Source organism: Acinonyx jubatus, chromosome C1, assembly GCF_027475565.1.
Source record: "Acinonyx jubatus isolate Ajub_Pintada_27869175 chromosome C1, VMU_Ajub_asm_v1.0, whole genome shotgun sequence".
In the NCBI taxonomy this organism is placed as follows: Eukaryota; Metazoa; Chordata; class Mammalia; order Carnivora; family Felidae; genus Acinonyx; species Acinonyx jubatus.
The window spans coordinates 67602971-67622717 of NC_069381.1; the positions used below are offsets into that span (position 1 = coordinate 67602971).

Here is a 19747-nt window from a genome sequence, read left to right on the forward strand (position 1 = left end):
TACCAGGGTATAAAATAATAACTCTTGAAAGGCTTCATGTAAGTCCCGCTGATTCCAATTTCTGAAGTTCCCTAGGTTATATAAGTTGTTGGGACAGGAAAGTAGAAGGGAGAAAGCTTGTTCTAGGTAATATGGAACAGACGGCCAATTTTTCAGTATCTCTGAATTCAAAAATTCAAAAGCATTAATTTACTGCCTTCCTTGAGCTGTTTCTTACCTCTCCAACACACACACACATGAAGATAATGGTGCTACATACTCCCTGGACAATTTGTCTGTATTTGTGATTCTCTTTACTTAAAAGCACACTCACACACATTGTTATTAAATTAATTTTTTTGAAAACACTCGAATTTTCACTGTAGTCACTAATTTGTCAAGATAGTAAAATATTTACCTATGGTCTATAAAAATATTTCAGTAAGTTGACTAAACAAATGTGTTAAGTAAATTTATGTATGTGTGTTTATATGTACACTTGTAATAAGTATATTTGTATAAGATTTCTAGGTTATTTGACTTATAATATCCATATCAGCAAAGCAGTGTGGAATATTTGGATAAGAAGTAGCCTTATTATTGAACTAAATATTATAGTAGTATTCATGATTATAGGATTCTGACTCATATATTCCATAAATACTTTCTAATAACCAACTACAGCTCAGGTCCTTTGCCAGACACTGAAGGGGCCACTGTTCTTTAAAAATCTGAGACTAGGTAAAGTGTTTCAAAAATTACTTCATCTGATTGGTGTGTACCATTCTGAACAGTATAATATTACTTCCTATATAGACGCTTGGAGGTATTTTGGAAGCCATTTATACATCTCCATATAAGAATGTGGGCAGGGAGAGAGATGCTTCCAGAGAGGATGTTCCTGATAGGACTTTTAGTCATGTAATGAACTTTTATTTTATTTTTTAATGTTTATTTACTTATTTTGAGAGAGAGAAAGCAAAAGAAAGAGAGCACACATCGGGGAGGGGAAGAAAGAGAGGGAGAGAGAGAATCGCAAGTAGTCTCCACGCTGTCAGCACAGAGTTCAGCCTCAGGCTTGATCTCATGAACTGTGAGGTCATGACCTGAGCCAAAATCAAGAGGGGGACGCTTAACCGACTGAGCCACCCAGGCTTCCTGCATATAATGAACTTTTAAAAGACTGTTGTCTCCCCAAGAGTTCATGATGCTACATTGTTCTAACAAAGGCCTTTAACAGTTGTATTAGTCCACTGAGAGCTTTGCATACCTACTTGCTAAGGTTTGAGTATTGTGGGTGATGGGAATAAAACCGTAGTATCATAGATGGGTATATGGATGGTTAGGTAAGGAAGAAAAGGACTGGAGAAGACAGAGACTTCACATTTTACTAAGTGCCACAAACATAGATTGAGATTTCAATATGCATAAAATTAGGACCTCTCTGGTAAATAAAGCTAAAAGAAATTTTTTGAAAGGACGGGTCACAAAACTGAAGTAAAACCTGGATGAACTCACCAAAACCTAATAGAATGGAGAGGGGTACAGTATCACAAAGGAAAAACTGGATGAAGTTTCCAGAAGAAAGATGACTAGAAAGTAAAAACAACACACATATATCTCTCCTGTTTTGTTCTGTGTAGGAGATAGTTAAGTGAAAGCTTATTTTCCTGAATGTTTAAAAATAAATTTGGGGAGAAACTTTTATAAACTTATTCTATAACCTCACCAAATCTGGGGAAATGTTCCTCATTTTCATTATTTTTGTGAGTAAGAAATGCATCTTCAGGGGAAAAAAGAACAATAAGATCTATTTGAGAGAAAATTTTGTGAAGTAATAGTCTATGAAGAAATAGTCTATGGTTAAAATTCCTGAAGCCGTGCGTATTAAGCATATAATATAAACCTTTATGTCCCAATTAGCTTTGTGTATTTGCTTATACATTTTGGTGTATATTCTTATTTATTTTCCATGGGTATTTGCCCTTTGTTTCCACAGATGATTTATTTCTCTGGGGAAGGAGCATGTTTACCCCTTTCCACTACCACCTAGAGCACTGAATTGAGGAAGTTTTCTAGGAGTGTTGAATAATTGCCTTTATTATCCCCACATTGGAAAAACTATGTCAGCCTGCAATCTCAGTAAAAATGCCAAATTAACAACAAGTATCAAAAATAATGTGCACATTTCTCTGACATTAAACCACCCTGTTGTACCAAACGCAGCACAAATGGCCCTCCAACAGGGGTCCCGTGCAAACAGTAGATGATCAAAGAACACGTCAGCAGCAACACCAAGTCACGCTGGTGGTGTCAAGGACAATGTATTCTGAATTCTCTTTCGTATTTCTTCTGTGATATTGTGCCAGAACACAAATATATAGACACAGATATATACATATACATGTGCATATATATTTTACAGAATTTAAATAATTCATTCAGATAAATTATTTAAATGATTTAAAAATTCCTTTGTCAAACAGATTAATGGAACCTTGTTATTCAAAAGATAAATCATTTTATATGAAGTGGCAAAGACTTCAAGGGCTAATAAAGGTTTTATGAGAGATAAACTTTTAATGAATTGATACTTTTGCATGTACTTATTTTCTATATACATAAATATACACACAGATGCTTACACTGTTTTTCATATCAACATCAACATCTCTGACTTTTAAGGAAATAGTATTCACAGTGTTTAAAATAAAGTGTTTTTACAGATTTGATTTTTAGGAGCTGATAGATTATAATTCACCAAGCAAAGTAGAAGGAGGTTTAAATAAATAGTGTAAACGTTATAATCTGTGTAATGAGAACAATTTTATATATGTCATTTTCTAGGGTTTGCAATGTATTTAGAACTTATGTCCTTTTGCTGCACAGGTCTTAATCAGAAAGATGCTTTACTCTAGAAAATTATGGTGAACTAGTATTTGTATAATAAGACCCTAAGACCCTGGGAAGCATTTTTAAGGATTTTTATGAAGCCCAGTCCACTTTCTTCAGCTAAATTTTGGCATAGTTTCAATTTGAGACTCCAGTGAAATTCAATTGGTTTATTTTATAATTAAAAACAAGAAAATCATAGTAACAAAAATATATAATGTATAGCACTCATGTTTATAATAGAAACATCCATAAAGAAAGAAACATGTTCTAACTTTTCTCATTACTCCAAAGAGAATTGCATCTTTAATCACACAAAGCACAACTGCTTTCTAATTTTGTTTAAAGTGTTTCAATACTTACAAAACCCAGATCAGGTTATTATAAATCTAGAGCAAATTAGAATCATTGGCCTCTGCTCAGCTCTATGTAAGGGTTCTATGTAAATCATAAATTTAATGGCATACTAAGACACACATCTGTTTCAGTTTTGTAGAAGTTAATAATCTAACTATAGAGTATTTAAACACTTCTTTCATTAACTGGAAAATTGAGGTAAAGATAGACTTCCCTTAGTTAGTTATAAGGTGTAATATTTTACCTCCAAATTTTGATAAACTATAAATTTACCTACGTAGTTACAGGTAATTTTCTAAATATTCAATCTAGTATCTATTTTTGACATTACATGATTCCTTCCTATATAAGAATATTCAATATAAATAAATAGGCTAGCATTATCATCTCAAATCTACATCTGCATAAAATATTTTGATTTATATATATCATATCTTAACTCATTTTACAAGAGGGCACTGGAGAGAAAGTAAATATTGAGTAATTATATGAAATGTCAAAATTCATTCTTTTAAATATTTTTCAGATTCCTTATTTGATTACCCATAGTTTATTTTTAAATGATAAATGATTGTCTTCTGGGGATCCATATTATTTAAAAATAGTTTACATTCTTGAATCCCCAAACATTTACGTTTTATAGCTAGCATTATTGCTCAACCTTTCTCTAATTTTATTTTAACCAATTATAAATATTTTTTCATGTTTATTTCCGTGACCTCTTTCTTGGAGACATGCTACTTCACATACAGCAGTAATCCAGTATTATAATGAATTATTGTGTTTCAATTATCATTAGATAATAAACAGGAAATTAGTTTTTCTTGTAGTGTATTCTACATTATCTGAACAATGAAATATATGTGGTTTGAATTTGGGTCATTAATTCAGGTGGTAAGGACATAGTTCTAATTAAATTGGTGTCATAAATTACATTCCCATAATGAAGGGGGGCACTCTTTTAATGCACTAGAAGGGTTATTTGTAGATATGTGATTTTGGTAACCAGGACAGTTGGATAGGAGGTGGATGTTTGAGAGCAACACACCTCCATCACTGAAACGAAACCATTCAAAGAGTATATCGTCCAGGTGACCATTCAGCAATGTCTTTTTATTGTGGAATAGCTGGAGAGGTTATGTGTTTTTATTTTTTAACCTCAAACAAAAATTTTTCATTGAATATAGCTCAACAAGACCTTATCATTTCCAAATCATTTCAGTATCCCCTTGCGATGTAAGTGACATTTTAGTATGATTCTAAATTTGGATGCTAATTTTAAAGAAAACGAATTCATTTCTGATGTTCTTTTACTTATCAAAAAACATGTGCCTATTACATCATTGTTTGGTCTGGGTCCTAAGTGATTGATTTCATAGTGACCTTAAGAATGCACTGTAATGAGCTGCAATAAGTTGAAACTTAATTATAAAGATTTAAATTATTCTTGAAAACAGAGATGGCAACATTTTATTATCTTATCAAGAAACTATGATGAAAGCTAGGTTTAGAAGAAAAATCTTTGCAAATTGCTATTCTATTTTCCACGTGCATAGACAAATTTATGGTTATTAAAATAATATGCAACAAGGAGAGGCCTTTAAAAAATAAAGCAGGTAAGTGGAGTTAAAAAAAATAACTATCATATTAGAAAACAAAATAATGAAAAATATTAGTAACAGGTAATTATACAACCAGAGGATCAACTAAAGTCAAGGTCAAACATCTCACATTACACAATTTTACACTATAAAATTTTTTCAAAACTGAAACAAAATAATTTTTATGCTTAAAAAGTACTAAGATCATAGATTAGAATTATTATTATTTCATGCTTTTTAAGATAATTATGTTTTCTAATATGAAAATGTTAGAAGTGTTATATAATTGTATCTTCGACTGACTTTCTAAAATGTCAAGAAGGCATTTGTGAATTTGTTTCCTGACTCCTAAAAGCCTTTTTAAAGTTTGCTGTGCTACAATGAACTATGACGTGAATAATCAAAGTCATTCTCAGAGACACTAAAAATTCAATTTGGACTTCGGTGAAATTGCTATTTGGTTACCTTTGAGGGTTTAGATTCAGGAGAGTGGAGTTGTCTCTACTATTAACCATTGCCTAGCTTTTGTTCTCACCCAAGCACTGCATGTTTGCTTCACCAAGAACTGCCCATTCAAATGTCTTACATTCAAAACAGAGGTGTGCTTTTGGTTACTCTTAGTTTAACTTCAATATATAGTTTTTTTAATTTAAAGAAATTTCATCTATATTGTTGATAGAGGTTTTCTGCGTGTATTAAAAAGCGATTGGGGAGGCTATTTTTAAACTGTGGACTTTAATAAAATATTTGGTTGTATGATGAACAAAATAGTTATTACATGAAGTTATAGACTTTTTTGTATAAAATGAATGCTCTTATCGGTATACTTCAAGGTTTGACAGAAACATTGATAGAAGAAGGCCTATAAGGCCCAATTATAGAAAATCCTCAAAGTGCAGAGATTAACAAGAGTTATGGGAACAATCTATGGGAAAGAAAGACTAACTTAGAGTTGTGTAAGATTCAGTGAAACAATGATTATGTAGGACATCTTTTTTAATTTGCTTACTTTGGAGTATCATAATGACAACAGCATAAAATTTTTACAATCTTTAATATACCATTATACATATAAACACTCTAGGTGCACAGAGTCATTCTACCAGTTGTATTGGTGGATTTAAAAAACGTAATTATAAAATGATAAGTATTCAATAATATATGTGATTATATACTTCCAAATAATATCATTAAGCACAGTTTACCACACATGATCAGATGCATACCGTAGTTGAAATGTTTGGAAACTGCATCTCTACATTTTAGATGGAGCTTGGGTTTCTTGGACAAAGATTTACTCAGCCTGAAGAGAGCTGGGAGAATAGTTAAACTTATTGGCTTTGCCAAATGGTTTCATATGTTTCTGCTCTCATGGAAAATGAGTTTTGATTTCTTTTCAGACTACATGCATGGCAAAGTTAAAATGAAAAACAAAGCCAGCAACTTTCAACCAGTTCTAGTTAAGTTTGCTATTCACATATTGGCTTTGATCTGCTCTAGACCTTTAAAAGATTTATTTTCTAGAGTAGGAAAGCTAGTTTCAGCACTAAGCATCACTGAGCAGTAATGATAAAGAAACAGGAATTGGTTAACTTTAGGGTGAAATCTAGCTAATTTTATTTCCGTTCCTGTATTAGAAGTTAGACCAGTTTCACCTGTTACTTGTTTACTTACGTGTTTTGTTTTACAACTCTCACAGCGCTCTTACCACAGGCAAAAACATACTCCCCATAACGAATACGCCTACTCTCATTAATAGTTCTCTATTCCTGTGTAGCTCAAACTTACAGTTTTGGGCCCAGTATCAAGGCCCCAATCCCCCCCAGTCCACCCAAGTCCACCTCCACGTTGCCCTTTTTAGAACTGCCTTATCTAGGGGCGCCTGGGTGGCTCAGTCGGTTGGGCGTCCGACTTCGGCTCAGGCCATGATCTCACGGTCCGTGAGTTTGAGCCCCACGTCGGGCTCTGTGCGGACAGCTCGGAGCCTGGAGCCTGTTTCGGATTCTGTGTCTCCCTTTCTCTGACCCTCCCCTGTTCATGCTCTGTCTCTCTCTGTCTCAAAAATAAATGTTAAAAAAAAATTAAAAAAAAAAAAAAAGAAATAGAACTGCCTTATCTATATCTAAGTTTGCCGAGTGGGGTCGGAAGAAGTTAACTTACTGTGTTCTACTGGTTTGTACTCACCACAATATTCTAATGCCCATTTTCATACTTCTTCAGATTCTCTAATTTGGTACCCAAACTTGTTATTCATACTTGTATTTTGACAAGTACCTCATCATTTTCCTTTAAACAAAGGTACTTGGATGGTAATAGCTTTAAAAATTAGCATAATTTCTCTATCAGAAGTATGTGAATACATAGAATAAAATAATCTTTAGTTTCTTAAAGTTGCTTAAATTAAAAACATGAGTTTCTACAGTTGGAAAAAACATATATGGTTAAAATGTTTGAAGCCCATCAATCTCTCTAACCACATAAGCTAACGAGTTCCTTCTGTTTTCTTTGAATGAAATCACCATGAGTGGTTAGATGTTGATTTAACATAAAACAAATGGAAATGGGTGTTTCCTTTGTCCTTTGCAGAATTTATTTTTTAAAACAATTAGCAAGTATTGTATTATGAATAAGTCAATGATTTTGCCATTACTTAAATAATAATATAGATTGAGTAGTTAAATTGATTGGATTTTAGGGAATGCATAATATCCTCCGACTTCCCTTAACTTGCTAACATCTGCAGACATTATTAAGCTTCTCATCTCATTTTTTTCTACCATAGCACCTGTATTGTTATAAATTATGTTTTGAATTGTCATGAAGTGTCAGGCAAATTACGTTTTCTGGATGTGTATGTGTCATTTAAGTGTTCCTTTGTAATGGCAGGTTTGTGGCTAACAGCTTAATCTTGAATATATCAATGCAATTAAAATCTCTTTTTCCATTCTTTTTTGTGGATACAAAGAAAGTTGAAGCATTATTATGTGTAAAATGCAAGGAAAGAATTAAAAATTCTTTAATATTTAAAACATCCTAGAGAAGGAATACATTTAGCTGTAATTTTAAAAACATAGCCAGCTTATAATATTCTTAGGAAAAACGCTGAACCCTTTGAACTCTACAAAATACACGTCCTACTGAATTAAAATTAAAAACCTGTATGACGCATTTTCCACTCCCTATAGTTCCGACAATTTCTGCCCCTTCTATGCACCCTCCTTGTTTTTGTGATGTAGCCTCTTCAGAAACATAGTGGAGAGTGACTCACTTAGGTCCCAAGCATCAAAGAATGTCAGACCTATGAAATGTAGACAGTGGGTTCTTCCAGAAATTCCTTCTGAGAGAGTTAAATAAATAAGTAAATGAGCCAACATATGGCCTGCTTGATTCAGTCAAAAAATTCTATTGATTACTTTCTAAGCTCACTAAATAAAAACTTCAGTCCAGGTTTTGCCTCCCAAAAGAAAATAGGATTAGACTGATCTATGCACTCATTGGGGCTTCTTGTGAATCATGCCCAGATGAGTGAAAAACCTTCACAGATGAACAAAAGAAAGGGCTATCATTTTTCAGTAAATGTGGATTATTATTAACTTGACATACTTGGCTTATAATCTTGAATAAAACAATTTTAAATTCCAGAGAAGATGATATAAATGACCCCTGAGGTCTGAGAATTTTATAATTCTGCCTCTTTTCAACTAAAGTAGCCTGGTTTAATTTTCCTAGGTAGGTCTGTTGTATGTATAATTTTGACAGATTTAAAAACCTTAGGTACATAGTAAGGTTTCACACCATCTCTTCATGTGTTTTTTTCCCCCCCAGACTAGCTTGTATCCTGCGTCGATAATATTTGAATTATGTTATCTAAGAAATTCCAAATGGGAGTGTTTATGGAGTTTAAAGTACAAATGCTCTGAGTAGCTCCTCTTATCTTTTGGAATAGTGAGATTATTTAAACATCTATACATTAAGTAGAAACAAATTTGATCATCAAGGATTCTTGTTTTGAGAAGTATAATGAATCAACCAAAAGAGTATGTTTCAGTTATTTGCACATGTGTACTTTTAACTTATGATTTTTTACAAGCTGAGAACAAACTTGACCAATAGCTGGATTTACTTTAGCACTGCAAATATCTGGCTTTGTGACAAAATACTGATAGGTATTTAGAGTCTTCAAGTCTTTTGAACGATCTGCTGTTGACATTTTAATAACATTGTTGTTTGAAATGATTTCTGAAGTATGATGACTGCAACATACCCGCAGCAACAAAAAGTACATAGTTTCTGAAAGCAAAGAAGCTCAAGTTTCATCCTATTTTCTAGAGGTTTTAAATCTTGATGAATCAGTTTTTCTTGAAAACCAATGCAAACACGCTTCTTTAATTGATGGCTGCATTCATTAGTAGTATCAGTGACTGAGAAATACATCTGAAAACTTAATGACTTTCAGCTTAGAGATTTTATAATTCAAAAGAAAAAAAAACAGTTTTGATTTTCATCGTATGCAGAGGACACTTAAACTGGCTTTACAATATTTTTCAAGCGTGATTTGTCCCGTCGTGGTTTGTTCCCTTAAGCTCAGGTCCATCGTGGGAGCTGCCTGGCTGTTTGCTGACAACACTACCAACAGAGAAGTGGCAAGGAAGTGTGGTCAGAGGACAAGAGCAAAAGCAGTTTCAATGTAAGGAAATGAGGGAAACAGACCTAACAGCACGATGAATGCACTTGCGAGTAAAGAGCCTTGTAGTCTCCTTTCCTTCCTTTGCTTATCCTGGTGGGTTTAATCAAAAACAAACAAAACGCTCTTGTGAAATATAGTCAATAAAGTCAAAGTTTGGCTAGGTCTGTGTAACTACAAAGAAAAAGTCACCGCAATTTTTAAAAATGTAACTTTCATTAACGAGCGCGCCGGAAATCTCAGGTATCAAAGACGCATTAACCCTGGAGCGTCCCCCGCGCGCCGCAGCCGGACGGAGGCAACCGCGGCGAACAGACGTTCTTTTCTCCTCGGAGCAGTCACACAAAAGGAGGGCTGCGGAAACTAAAAGTTTCGAAGCCTCCGGCTCGCTGCGTGGAGAAAAGAGAAAACCTGGAGACGGGGTGGGTAAAAGACGCATCCTGGGCGCCTCTCCGAAGTGCAGGCAAGGAGAAAGCTCCGGGGCCTACAGGGAAGAGGGGAGGCCCCCCCACCCCGCCTCGAGCCGCTGGCCAGCCCCCTGCGCCCTGCCTCGGAGACCCGAGCGCCGCGCTCCGCCGCGCTCTCCCAAATACCCTTCACCCGGTTCCAGAAATAAAATAAATGTTTTTAAAGTGCGTGTGTGTGGACAGGATGGAGAGCGCGCGCCGGAGGAGCGCGCGGAGGACCGAGCGCGCAGTGAGTGGAGTTTGGGGGCTTGGGGGTCGGGGTTGAATGGGTGTGTTGACGGGGCGGGGGGCGGGGGGAGGCTGGATGCGGAGGCCCGGGACTGAGGGCGGGGGGGGGGGGGTGGTGGTGGCGAGCCGACGGGGAGGCAGAGGAGGGGCTCCAGCAGCCGCAGGCCGCCTCCAGGGCGCGTTCCGAGGCCGAGTGCGCGCGTCCCTTGCCGCCGCTGCCCGGACAGCCCTGCGGCCGCCCCGCCGGCGGAGCCGGGGCCGGCCTGTGCTCTGGCGGCTGCTTGGCCACCGCCGCCGCCACTCGAACAGCTCGAGCCCGTGAGTGTCCCCTTTCGCTCCCCTCCCCCCCTCCTCGGGCGCACCGCCGCCGCAGCTGCTCAAATGGAGTGGAAAATGGCCATTGGGCGGCAATGAGTTATAGATTATCTGCTCCACGTTTTGTACTTAGCTGCCTGTAATCTTCTTTAGAGTTTGCCTGAGCCCCTTGCTGGAAAAATCAGGAGGGAGAGATTTGTCCTTTGCCGCTGTACACGCTAATATGTTTATATGATTAGTCGGACTCGGGGAGGGGGGGTAGGTAGGTGGGGATTTGGGGAGGAGGAGGAGGCTGGAGGTGACTCCAGTTCAGCCCTCGCCGAGAGTCTGTGTCAGGACTTCGCGCTCCCCCGTCTCTCTCCCTCTCTCTCCCTCTCTCTCCCTCTCACTCTCTCTCTCTGCTCACACACACACTCGCAGAGGTGCCGGAGCGAAATCGGGAGCTTACCGGAGAATTCCTTGGGATTGTTGGGGGCAGCTCCCCTCCGTAGCTGTGCGTGGCGTGGCTCTTCCGTGCACCTCCCTGCTTCCCCGAGCCCGAGTCCTCGCCTTCTGCTTTTCGTGGGGCAGCGGCCACCGCTCAGCCTCGGCCCGGAGTCCCGAAATGTGAGGAGGGGCCGCCGCTGCCTCCCGCCCCAGGCCGCAGGGTCGGCGCGAGAGATGCCAGTGCGGCCGGCGCGGACGGCGGGCTGAGGGGCTTCGCCTGACAAACTGAGTTGGCCTCGCGCCTCCGGCGTCTGCCCGCCCCTCCCGCGGCTACCGCTCCGAGGGGACTCCCAAGTCTGCGCACCTCTCTCGGGCTTTTACCTCCGCCACCCCTTTCGCTCTGATTGCCGAATTTTTGATTTTGCTAAGGGAGCGTTCGGTTTGGGGGTGTGTGCGCGTGTGTAAAGGACCCCTCTCGCGGAGCGGCGTGTGGGAAACTGCGGGAAAATGTTGACCTAACCCCAGGAGCCGCCCGGCGCTGGCTGCTTGGCTGGAGGAGGCGGCGGCGGCGGCCGAGCAGGAGGACGCGCCGAGCAGCGGCGCCGCGTCCGGCCGGCGAGCCGCGGCGCTGCCTCCGGCGCGGACTCGGCGGCCGGCAACCCGCGCGCGGCCGGCCTCGGCCCTCACCGGCCGGGGTCGCCGCTGCCCTCTGCTCCTCTCCCCGCGCGGCCCCCCGCGCCAGACGGCCCGCCCCCGGGGCGCGCTCGCAGACCGAGGTAAGAGCCGCAGGAGCGAACAATGTGCCTCTGTGCCGGGCTTCGGAGACCTGTTTGCTTTCCGCCTCCTGCCCGGGGGTGGATGCTGGAGGTGGAGGGAGCCGCGGGTGAGTTGGGGCTCGGCTGTTTGTTTATGTTCGGCCGGGCGGAGGGGGAGACTCGCGCTCGCTCTTGCTGCTCCCCCCTCCCCCCACCTCCTCTCCTCGGAAATCGATACGCAGAACTCCAGTCCCGTCCAGCCAGCTTCTCCTTTTCTCGGGGGAGGTGTTGTAACGCTCTCTAGGCTTCAGTCTGTTTGCAGGGGGGCGTCAGGGGAGTAGGATTGGTTTATGCATTTTTTGATTTTCTGAAAGCTTGGGTCGGGAGGTGCCGCTCGCCCTTTTACAGCCCGTCTGGGGCGGGAGATGTGGGGCGCGCCCTCTGAGGGGCCGATCTGCTCGGGGTGCGGGGCCCAGTCCCCCCCACCGCCCCGCCCGCTGCAGACCTGTCCCGGGCTGTAAGTGGAGCCCGCAGGCCGGGCGCCGGGAGCTAGTTCGGGGGAAGTGGGCGGTGGGGGAGGGACCGGGTCAGTTGTTGCGGGGTGTTGTTTCTTCTCGTCGGTGGTTAGGTGGTGTGGAGAGGCGAGGATGACAGCAAAGCGCAGCCAGATGTGGCCAGGCCGGCGCGGGTGCTGGCAACGATTAGGGGCGGCCCCGCGGGGCGGGCGGGTGACGGGGGCCGGCACCCGGCGGGCCCTGGGGAGGGCAGAGAGCCTCCCGGACCCGCAGTGAGAGGGCAGCAGCGGGCCGCTCTGGGCCTGCGGGAGAAGTTGCCGGCTGTGGGTCCCTGGGGTGGCTGTGGGGTTGGGAATCTCGGGAAGCTTGGTTTGTAGGATGGGGGTGCCGAGTGGGGATCCGCTGGAAGGAAGAGGCGTGGGAGGAGCGCGAGGAAAGGGGAGACCCCCGGGCTAACCGAGCGTGGGCTCCTTGATTGGCTGGTGCGACCCGACCCCTCTGGTAGGGAGGCGAGGGCGGGCAAAGCGACAAAAGCGTCCTAGCAGTGGGGAGGCACGCTTGCAGGACTCGTTCGCTTGGGATCAGTAAAGTTTGTTCCTTTCGCCAAACTGCGGGGCTGGGGTTAGGGAAAATCGCTGGAAGCTTTACTTTGTGCCCAAAGTGACGCTGATCGGAGGCTAAGGAACGTATGTCTTTCGCGTATTTTTTTTTTTTTTTTTTTTAAATCCTCTGTTCACTCCGTCCTCTAAAAGCATAGTTGGAGGGACAGGTCCTGCGGTGTCCGTCTACTTTCCTGGTCTTCCATGGACTCCTCCCCCCTCATCCTTTCCCCCTTTCCCGGGCCCTCTCATTCCGTTCTTCCTGATGCAAACTGTGTCGTCTCGGATTCAGACCGAGGAAATGTTTTCCTCCTGTTTCTTGAAAGGTGTCAGGCTGCTTAGCAGCTCCTCCAAGCAGCCTGGGAGCGTCTGAGCCGCAGCCACCAACCATATGGTTTCCGTTACAAAGGCCAGGTTCTAAGTCACTCTTCTCCCCACCCCCTCCCCAATTCTTAAATTTTCTTCTGCAGCCTTTACAGTTTATGTACTTCTCTCTTCCTCTTTCCAGAGGCGTATATTTAACGGGCGCTGTTGGTTCATTCATTTCCCTTGTCAGTGTTTGTGTCTGGAACGGGCCCCACCGAGTTTGCCCTTTGCTCAAGTCGAGTTGCACAATGAAAAAAAGTCACATCCGTTTGGTAAATAATTGCCTGTTGGGATGTCTCTTACTAAATCAAGTCTGATCTTGGGCAAACCTTAAAGGATGGGTACTAAAGAGGCAATATGCGTCCATAGCAGAAAAATAGAATGGTTTGTGAAGCGTCTTAAGCAACATTCCAAGTTGTTATGGGACTCTTGACCTAGGTAAGAAGGTAACTTTGAAACTTTAAATTTAGCCTCTTTATAATACTTGGAAAACCTTACGGAAGAAAATCCACTTCTGTTCAGGTGTGTTGTGGAACTTTTTGTTGTCCCTCCCTCCACTTTCCAGGAAATTTATGCATGATAGAGAGAATACTGCAGAACAAATGTTCTGTTGTTTAGTTCCTTCAGACATTCCGATTCTCTCCTTTTGTTGCTTGCCTCTAAAAGAGGTGCCATTTCACATCATTCTGCACAAATTGTTTGAATTAATGCAAGTGTGAATTCTTACCGTTTGAAGGGGACTATTAGCATATCAAAGGTTTCTTAGCTTCAGCTCAATTGAGAAAACTTCAGCCTGTCTTCCATTTGCTTCCAAGCAGAGGCCCAAAGGGCAATGAGAATTGTAAAGGGTAAAAATAGGGAGGTGGATTCAGGCTGTGTTTCTGAACTTTCACTGTTTTGTAATTATGTGAGCGAAAAACATTGTCTATTGCTGTGGAGCCCTTGCAAATGGCAAGACAATTATTTTCTATTGATAAATGGTTTGTTCCTAGAAAAAGGGTGACCTTTTATTTTATGATAGTCACTGTTGCCTGTCTTTTGGGGTCCCTTCAGTGGAAGAGACTGAGAAAGCTTTTCCTTCTAACTTAATACTTTTCTAGGGCCTACACTTTGTTAATATTAGTAAAATGGGAAAGAAAGGCTTTTAATTAGTCTATAAAACAATAGAGATCTTGTGATAAAGGGACACTCATTTTTATGCCTAGGAAACTTAGTTTTCATTACACTTGCTAAATTAAAGGGAAAAAAATCAATGGAGAGTTTGAATATTAAAAACTCAGCATGAACTTTGTTAATGCAACTTCTACAGCAAGTGTGCATTTGAAAAAGGGTCCTAGGTGATACTCAGATAATTTGTGAATTCTATTTAAGTAGAGGTAATTCTTTTTGAATATTGATTTGTCTCCAAAATTTTGTATTTTATCAAACACCGTAAACTCAAGAATTCAGCTTAAAGTTGGTTTATTTTTGCTAATATTTATAGCATATTGGTTAGTGTTTTTTTACATTTGCAGATAGATATGTTCTTTGAATTTCTTTTAACAACTCAGTATCCGTAAGTGAAGAAACGAGAACAAGTACTTGGGTCATTTGGGTCATTTTATGGCAAGCAGATGGGTCAAGGGATAACTTTTTCATCAACTTCTGGGCAAGCGTTGCTTTTATTTATTTAGCTTAAGATTTCCTAAAGCCTGGTTTTAAGATGAAAATGAACCTCAGAGAAGGTTTTGGAACCCATATTTATTATAGTTTTATCTTTGATGGTTGGTTGATTTTGAACATGAATTTATATTCTTTCATTAGAGAAGGGCTTTTTTTTTTAAATTAATGTTCGGACTCCTTGGTTTTATTCTAATAGTGAAGATTAACTGTGATGAACAATGTTGGAGGGGAAAGTATCATTAATTGCCTAACATTTTTAGGTTTTAGTTTAATAAGATTCTTTATTCAGATGGTTTTTTAGTGGCATTCAAATTGTATCATTCCCCTGAAATCATTTTATGATAGTTTATTTATTATTTATCTGGTCCCTTCAGTTGTCTAAGAAGTACTTTTGAGGTAAAAATGCCCACATTGATGTAATTGCTATTATTGCACTTAAGTTGCTGTTAACTAGTCTGCTTTGAATGCAGAGCGGTATAAAGAAAACATTATCCTTTAGAGCTATTAGCGATAATCTAAAAATTGTCTTGAAAACATTGCTCTTCATTTTATATGATGGCGACCCTGAATTCAGCAAATCTCTAAAGGTGTAAAATGCAGTGAAAAGATTTTTCAACATTTCAATGACAAAATTGGACTACTTAGAGAAAAATTAATGTGTTGTAGGAGCACTTCAGCTGCCATTTTCAATCATTGTGGGTTACTATGTGTTGGCAACAGAAAATGAATTTAGAAATGCAGATAGCTCTGGGAGCAGGTAGTTGGGGAAATCAGAGTATTAAGTCATGGGGGGGGTAGAACAAACCAATTACTTCCGGTTTTGATTTGAGAATTGCCAATAAATATAATTTTTTCAGGCTTTTCACTCTGCTTTGTTAATGGACTAACATCGAAGCAGACAACAAAACTTCCAAATGTTATAAAAACTAATATTAAATATACGGATCTCACATGGAAGTAGTACTAAAAGTCTTAAGGCAAGGAGTTGGAGTTTTTTATTGCTGTAATTTTCACAATCAGCAGAAACGTTAACACCAAGCTTCTGGGCGTTTCCTTTCCTAAAGTAAGCAAGAGGAGAGCATTAAAACCAAGGTTTACTTAAGGTTAGATCTTTATTTGATCATTATTGAGGCTTTCTGTATTTTATTAAAAGATCTAAAATAATATTTTAATGTCTTAAGTAACATAGGAATATGTGAGCTAAGATTGAGAAGTTGGGAAGGTCAAGAGGTAACTGGAAATCTGTACACCATAGTAATAAAATGTTATTGCGGTATTTTCTATCAAAATATTTATTTGACCTAACTTTTGTGGATAAATACTCAAATCACACTTAGTTTATTGACAGATGTAGTATGAGATGAAGGGAGCATTACAATGTAGTCTAAGGTGTGGGCTACGCACACTATACCTACCTGAGAGAAATCGTTTTCATTTTAATAAGAATCTATAACACTTGCCCAATTGCTGGTATTTAGGAACACAGATTAACTGTATTTAGATCAGGAATGAAATACAGTTTTGGAAATTTGAAGAATGTAGTGAATGAAGAATTCAGGATTGCTATTTTTACGAAAAGTCTCCTCAAAGACTGTACACTTTGCCTCTTCACGTTCACCGCATCTGATCTTGAGTCTTGAAGGAGAGGTACACATTTGATATCTGTCTGCTCTTCTGCAGAACAGGTTCAGGTAAAATTAAAGCAAAATTCTTTTCAAGCCAGCAAAATTTAAAAAATTGAAATGTGGGATTATGAAAAAAGGTTCATCAGATTATTTGCAGAAATACCTAGCTAAAGAATTTTGCAAACTGATGATTTTGATCAAGCGTTAAAAAAGCAAGTTTAGCTTCTAGACCTCAAGAGGCCTCAAAATCCTGTTTATGTTTTGGTCATATCAGTTCCTAAGGTAATTTGTTTAAATATTAGTTCACATTACCTAAATAGATAACTGTTTTGTAACTATTTTCAAGAAAGTTAAAACATTTCTATTTTAAACATAGATTAAAATCATAGCTTAGTTAACTTCTCTCTTGCATAACACTAATTAGTGTATAGCCCCACCTAAATATTCATCTCTTCAAATAATTCTTGATTGAAGGTTGAAAGGTTGAAAAGTATTTAATCACCCCGATTACTGTAATTAGACTTGATGTTATCAGAAAAATTGAGACTGTTCTCTGAAATCTTTTTGCTAGTCAACATTGGTCAAGTAGTGATTTTTTTTTTTTTTAATGCTGAAGAAAATACTTAAGAAATGGATTGTTTAACACAGAGATAGTTAATGGTTGGAGTTAGGAAATTAGAATCCTAAAATGATGACATTATTCTTGACCTAAGTGTGAATAACTTGTAAAGGAGACACTATATAACTGGGTCTGGAATCCCTAAATTTTTTTCAGGACTTCAATGTGGTATTTTGACTTTAGTGTATAGGTTTTGTTAAGTGTATGTTATAAACTTTGAAGATCTCTTAATGCTATGTTGATGTAAGTAGATGTTTTTTAAGTGGATCATTGTGTCATAAGAAAAAGTCTTAATCAACCAAAAATACTTTAAAATAATCTTTTGCGGTCATTTATCTAATAGACTAAATGTAGGCAATAATCTCCAGATACTTCCTAATATATTCTTAAGAAATGATTTTTAAACACTTATTTCTTAAGAAAAAAAATCTCTCCTATTTTGCCAATAAAAATTATCTTAAAAAAAGGTAGATGGAATAAAGGAACCTAGCCTAGTGCTTAACACCTGCAAATAAAGTGCAGCTTACAGCAAAATACTATTGATTGCTTTGAAGTACAGAGCAAGTTTAAATACAATTTGTTTAATTACAACAAAAATGCAGTTTTATGAAGTAATATAGTTTGTCTTCTTAGAGAATTTTATGCATTGTGTAGTGGTAAGTAAAATCCCATCACAGTTGTATAAATTTGTTCAATTACCAGAACGGCTAAAAGAAAAAAAAATCAATTTACATTGAAAAGCAACAGAAATTAGATTACCTTGGTTAGTAGGAACTTGCCAACAGTGTCTAAATTGCTTAATAATATCAAAAGCTACCATGTTTCACAGTGTAAGGATATTGGTGCCTGTTTTAATATGCATATGTCTTGTTTACTTGGTGACTTTTGTTATATGAACATTTTTTTTTTTGCTTTCCCTTTTTTGTTTTTATGGAAGGTATTACATGATGTACAAGAAACCGTTTCTACTTGCATCTTCTGTTTTGTTTTAGAGATTTTTTTTTTTTTTTGGTAGTAGTTGCTTTTCTGGATTTCTAGAATTTGTAATCAGCTGATCTTTCAGATGAGTGTAATGAAATATGAGATGTAATTTTAGGAATCGAAAGAAACTTAGTCCATCAGTACGAATAGCTAGGTTATTATCAGCAACAAAACACATTTGAAAAATTTTTACCACTGACTCTAGAACTGTAAGGAATTTTAAGTCTTAAATTCTTGTAGCAATAAGGTGGCATGGGATTCATCCTAGAGGATAGCGGGGCACCTGTTTTATGACCACCTTGATTCATTCTGGCACCCAGATTTCCCGAAGTGCGAGAACAGGCACAACTGCTGCTCACAGCCACCCGGCTGTTTTTAGGTCATGAAGTCAACTTCCTGGAATTTCTGGGGAAACCAGTTGAAAAGGGAGGACAAATGTCACTTTAAATAGAGATGTTTAAATCAGATTTCTGCCTGAGGGTAAAATTTAGGTCTGTTTTAGCCCGGATGTAATGTCTCCCTCTACAGAGCACAGCATTAATCACTACCTGACAAGAAAACCTATGTTGAGCAAAACGGGCCCCTGTTGGTCTTGTCATTGATTTTTCCAATCTGTGAGGAGTACGTTATAAACATTAAGATTCACGCACAGGGATTACACCTTAATCTCTGAATTTCAGTATTGAAATTAGTTGCCTTAAAAGAAGCCTGCCTAAAGCAAACAAAACAAAACAACCCCCCCAAAACCAAAACCAAAAACACAGAAAAACTTTGGGAGACTTTTTATAAGGATAGATTCAATATTTTAGTAAAAATATAAATATTACAAAGCAGGCAGGTTAAGCAGAAGTTAACATTCGGAAATAATGACCAAATCTTAATTCTGCTTAAGATGCATTAAGTAACTTCAAAAATGTTGTTGTTGCTGTTGTTGTTTTTTAATCTGATAGTAGAAAAAAGACACAGATAAAAATGAATTGTTAGTTCTTGGCCAGAGAGATGGAAGAAGTTGAAAAGGTGGGTAACTTTAGACCTCTATCAGTTCAAAGGCATATTATTTTGCTCGAACAAAACCAGATACAACCCTGTATCTTTTTCTAGATGAATAATAATATCTTTAGCCATTGTAATAATGAAAAATGCACCATGAAGTTCTTCATAAAAGAAAAAGGGTTAGTTTTGCTCTTTCAGTTATTAGATAATATACTTTAATTCCTTTCTTGATCAAATATGTACACACATGTACATACATGAGCACAGAATTTATATTCTTTTCCTTTGTATATATATCAATAGCCAATAGCTGTCAATAAATGTTGATATATATACAAAGGAAAAGAATATAAATTCTATGCTCATGTATGTACATGTGTGTATATATTTGATCAAGAAAGGAATTAAAGTATATTATCTAATAACTGAAAGAGCAAAACTAACCCTTTTTCTATGTACAATTAAAATATCTGTTTTTAAACTGATTTTGAAAATGATATGACCTAGTTAATCTCTATTTTGTTCTCAAAGGTATTTACTGCCTTTGGATCATGAAATGCTTGTGCTACCCCCACTTTGTCTCATTTTGTAGGTATTTTTACATCAGCTCATGCCTCAAACAGATTATTGCCCTGGATTTCGATGACAGAATAATCTAACCCCAATTACTGTCAAAAATGGTC

At 38.9% G+C, this 19747-nt stretch overlaps 1 protein-coding gene across 18 annotated transcripts in view; it reads left to right on the top strand.

Moving 5' to 3' along the window:
* The window catches only part of ADGRL2 (adhesion G protein-coupled receptor L2), a 619307-nt gene that overhangs the window by 421132 nt on the left and 178428 nt on the right, over positions 1-19747 (top strand). Inside the window, exon 1 of one of the 18 annotated variants that reach the window (XM_053214310.1) lies at positions 9789-9935. The exons of 13 other annotated variants lie outside the window; for them this stretch is intronic. The gene's annotated coding sequence lies outside the window, so the exon portion shown is untranslated. Of the gene's footprint in view, positions 1-9788; positions 9936-10005; positions 10210-10367; positions 10527-11583; positions 11833-19747 lie in introns of those variants that run through there. 4 more of the 18 variants (XM_053214307.1, XM_053214306.1, XM_053214305.1 and 1 more) reach the window with 4 other exon arrangements.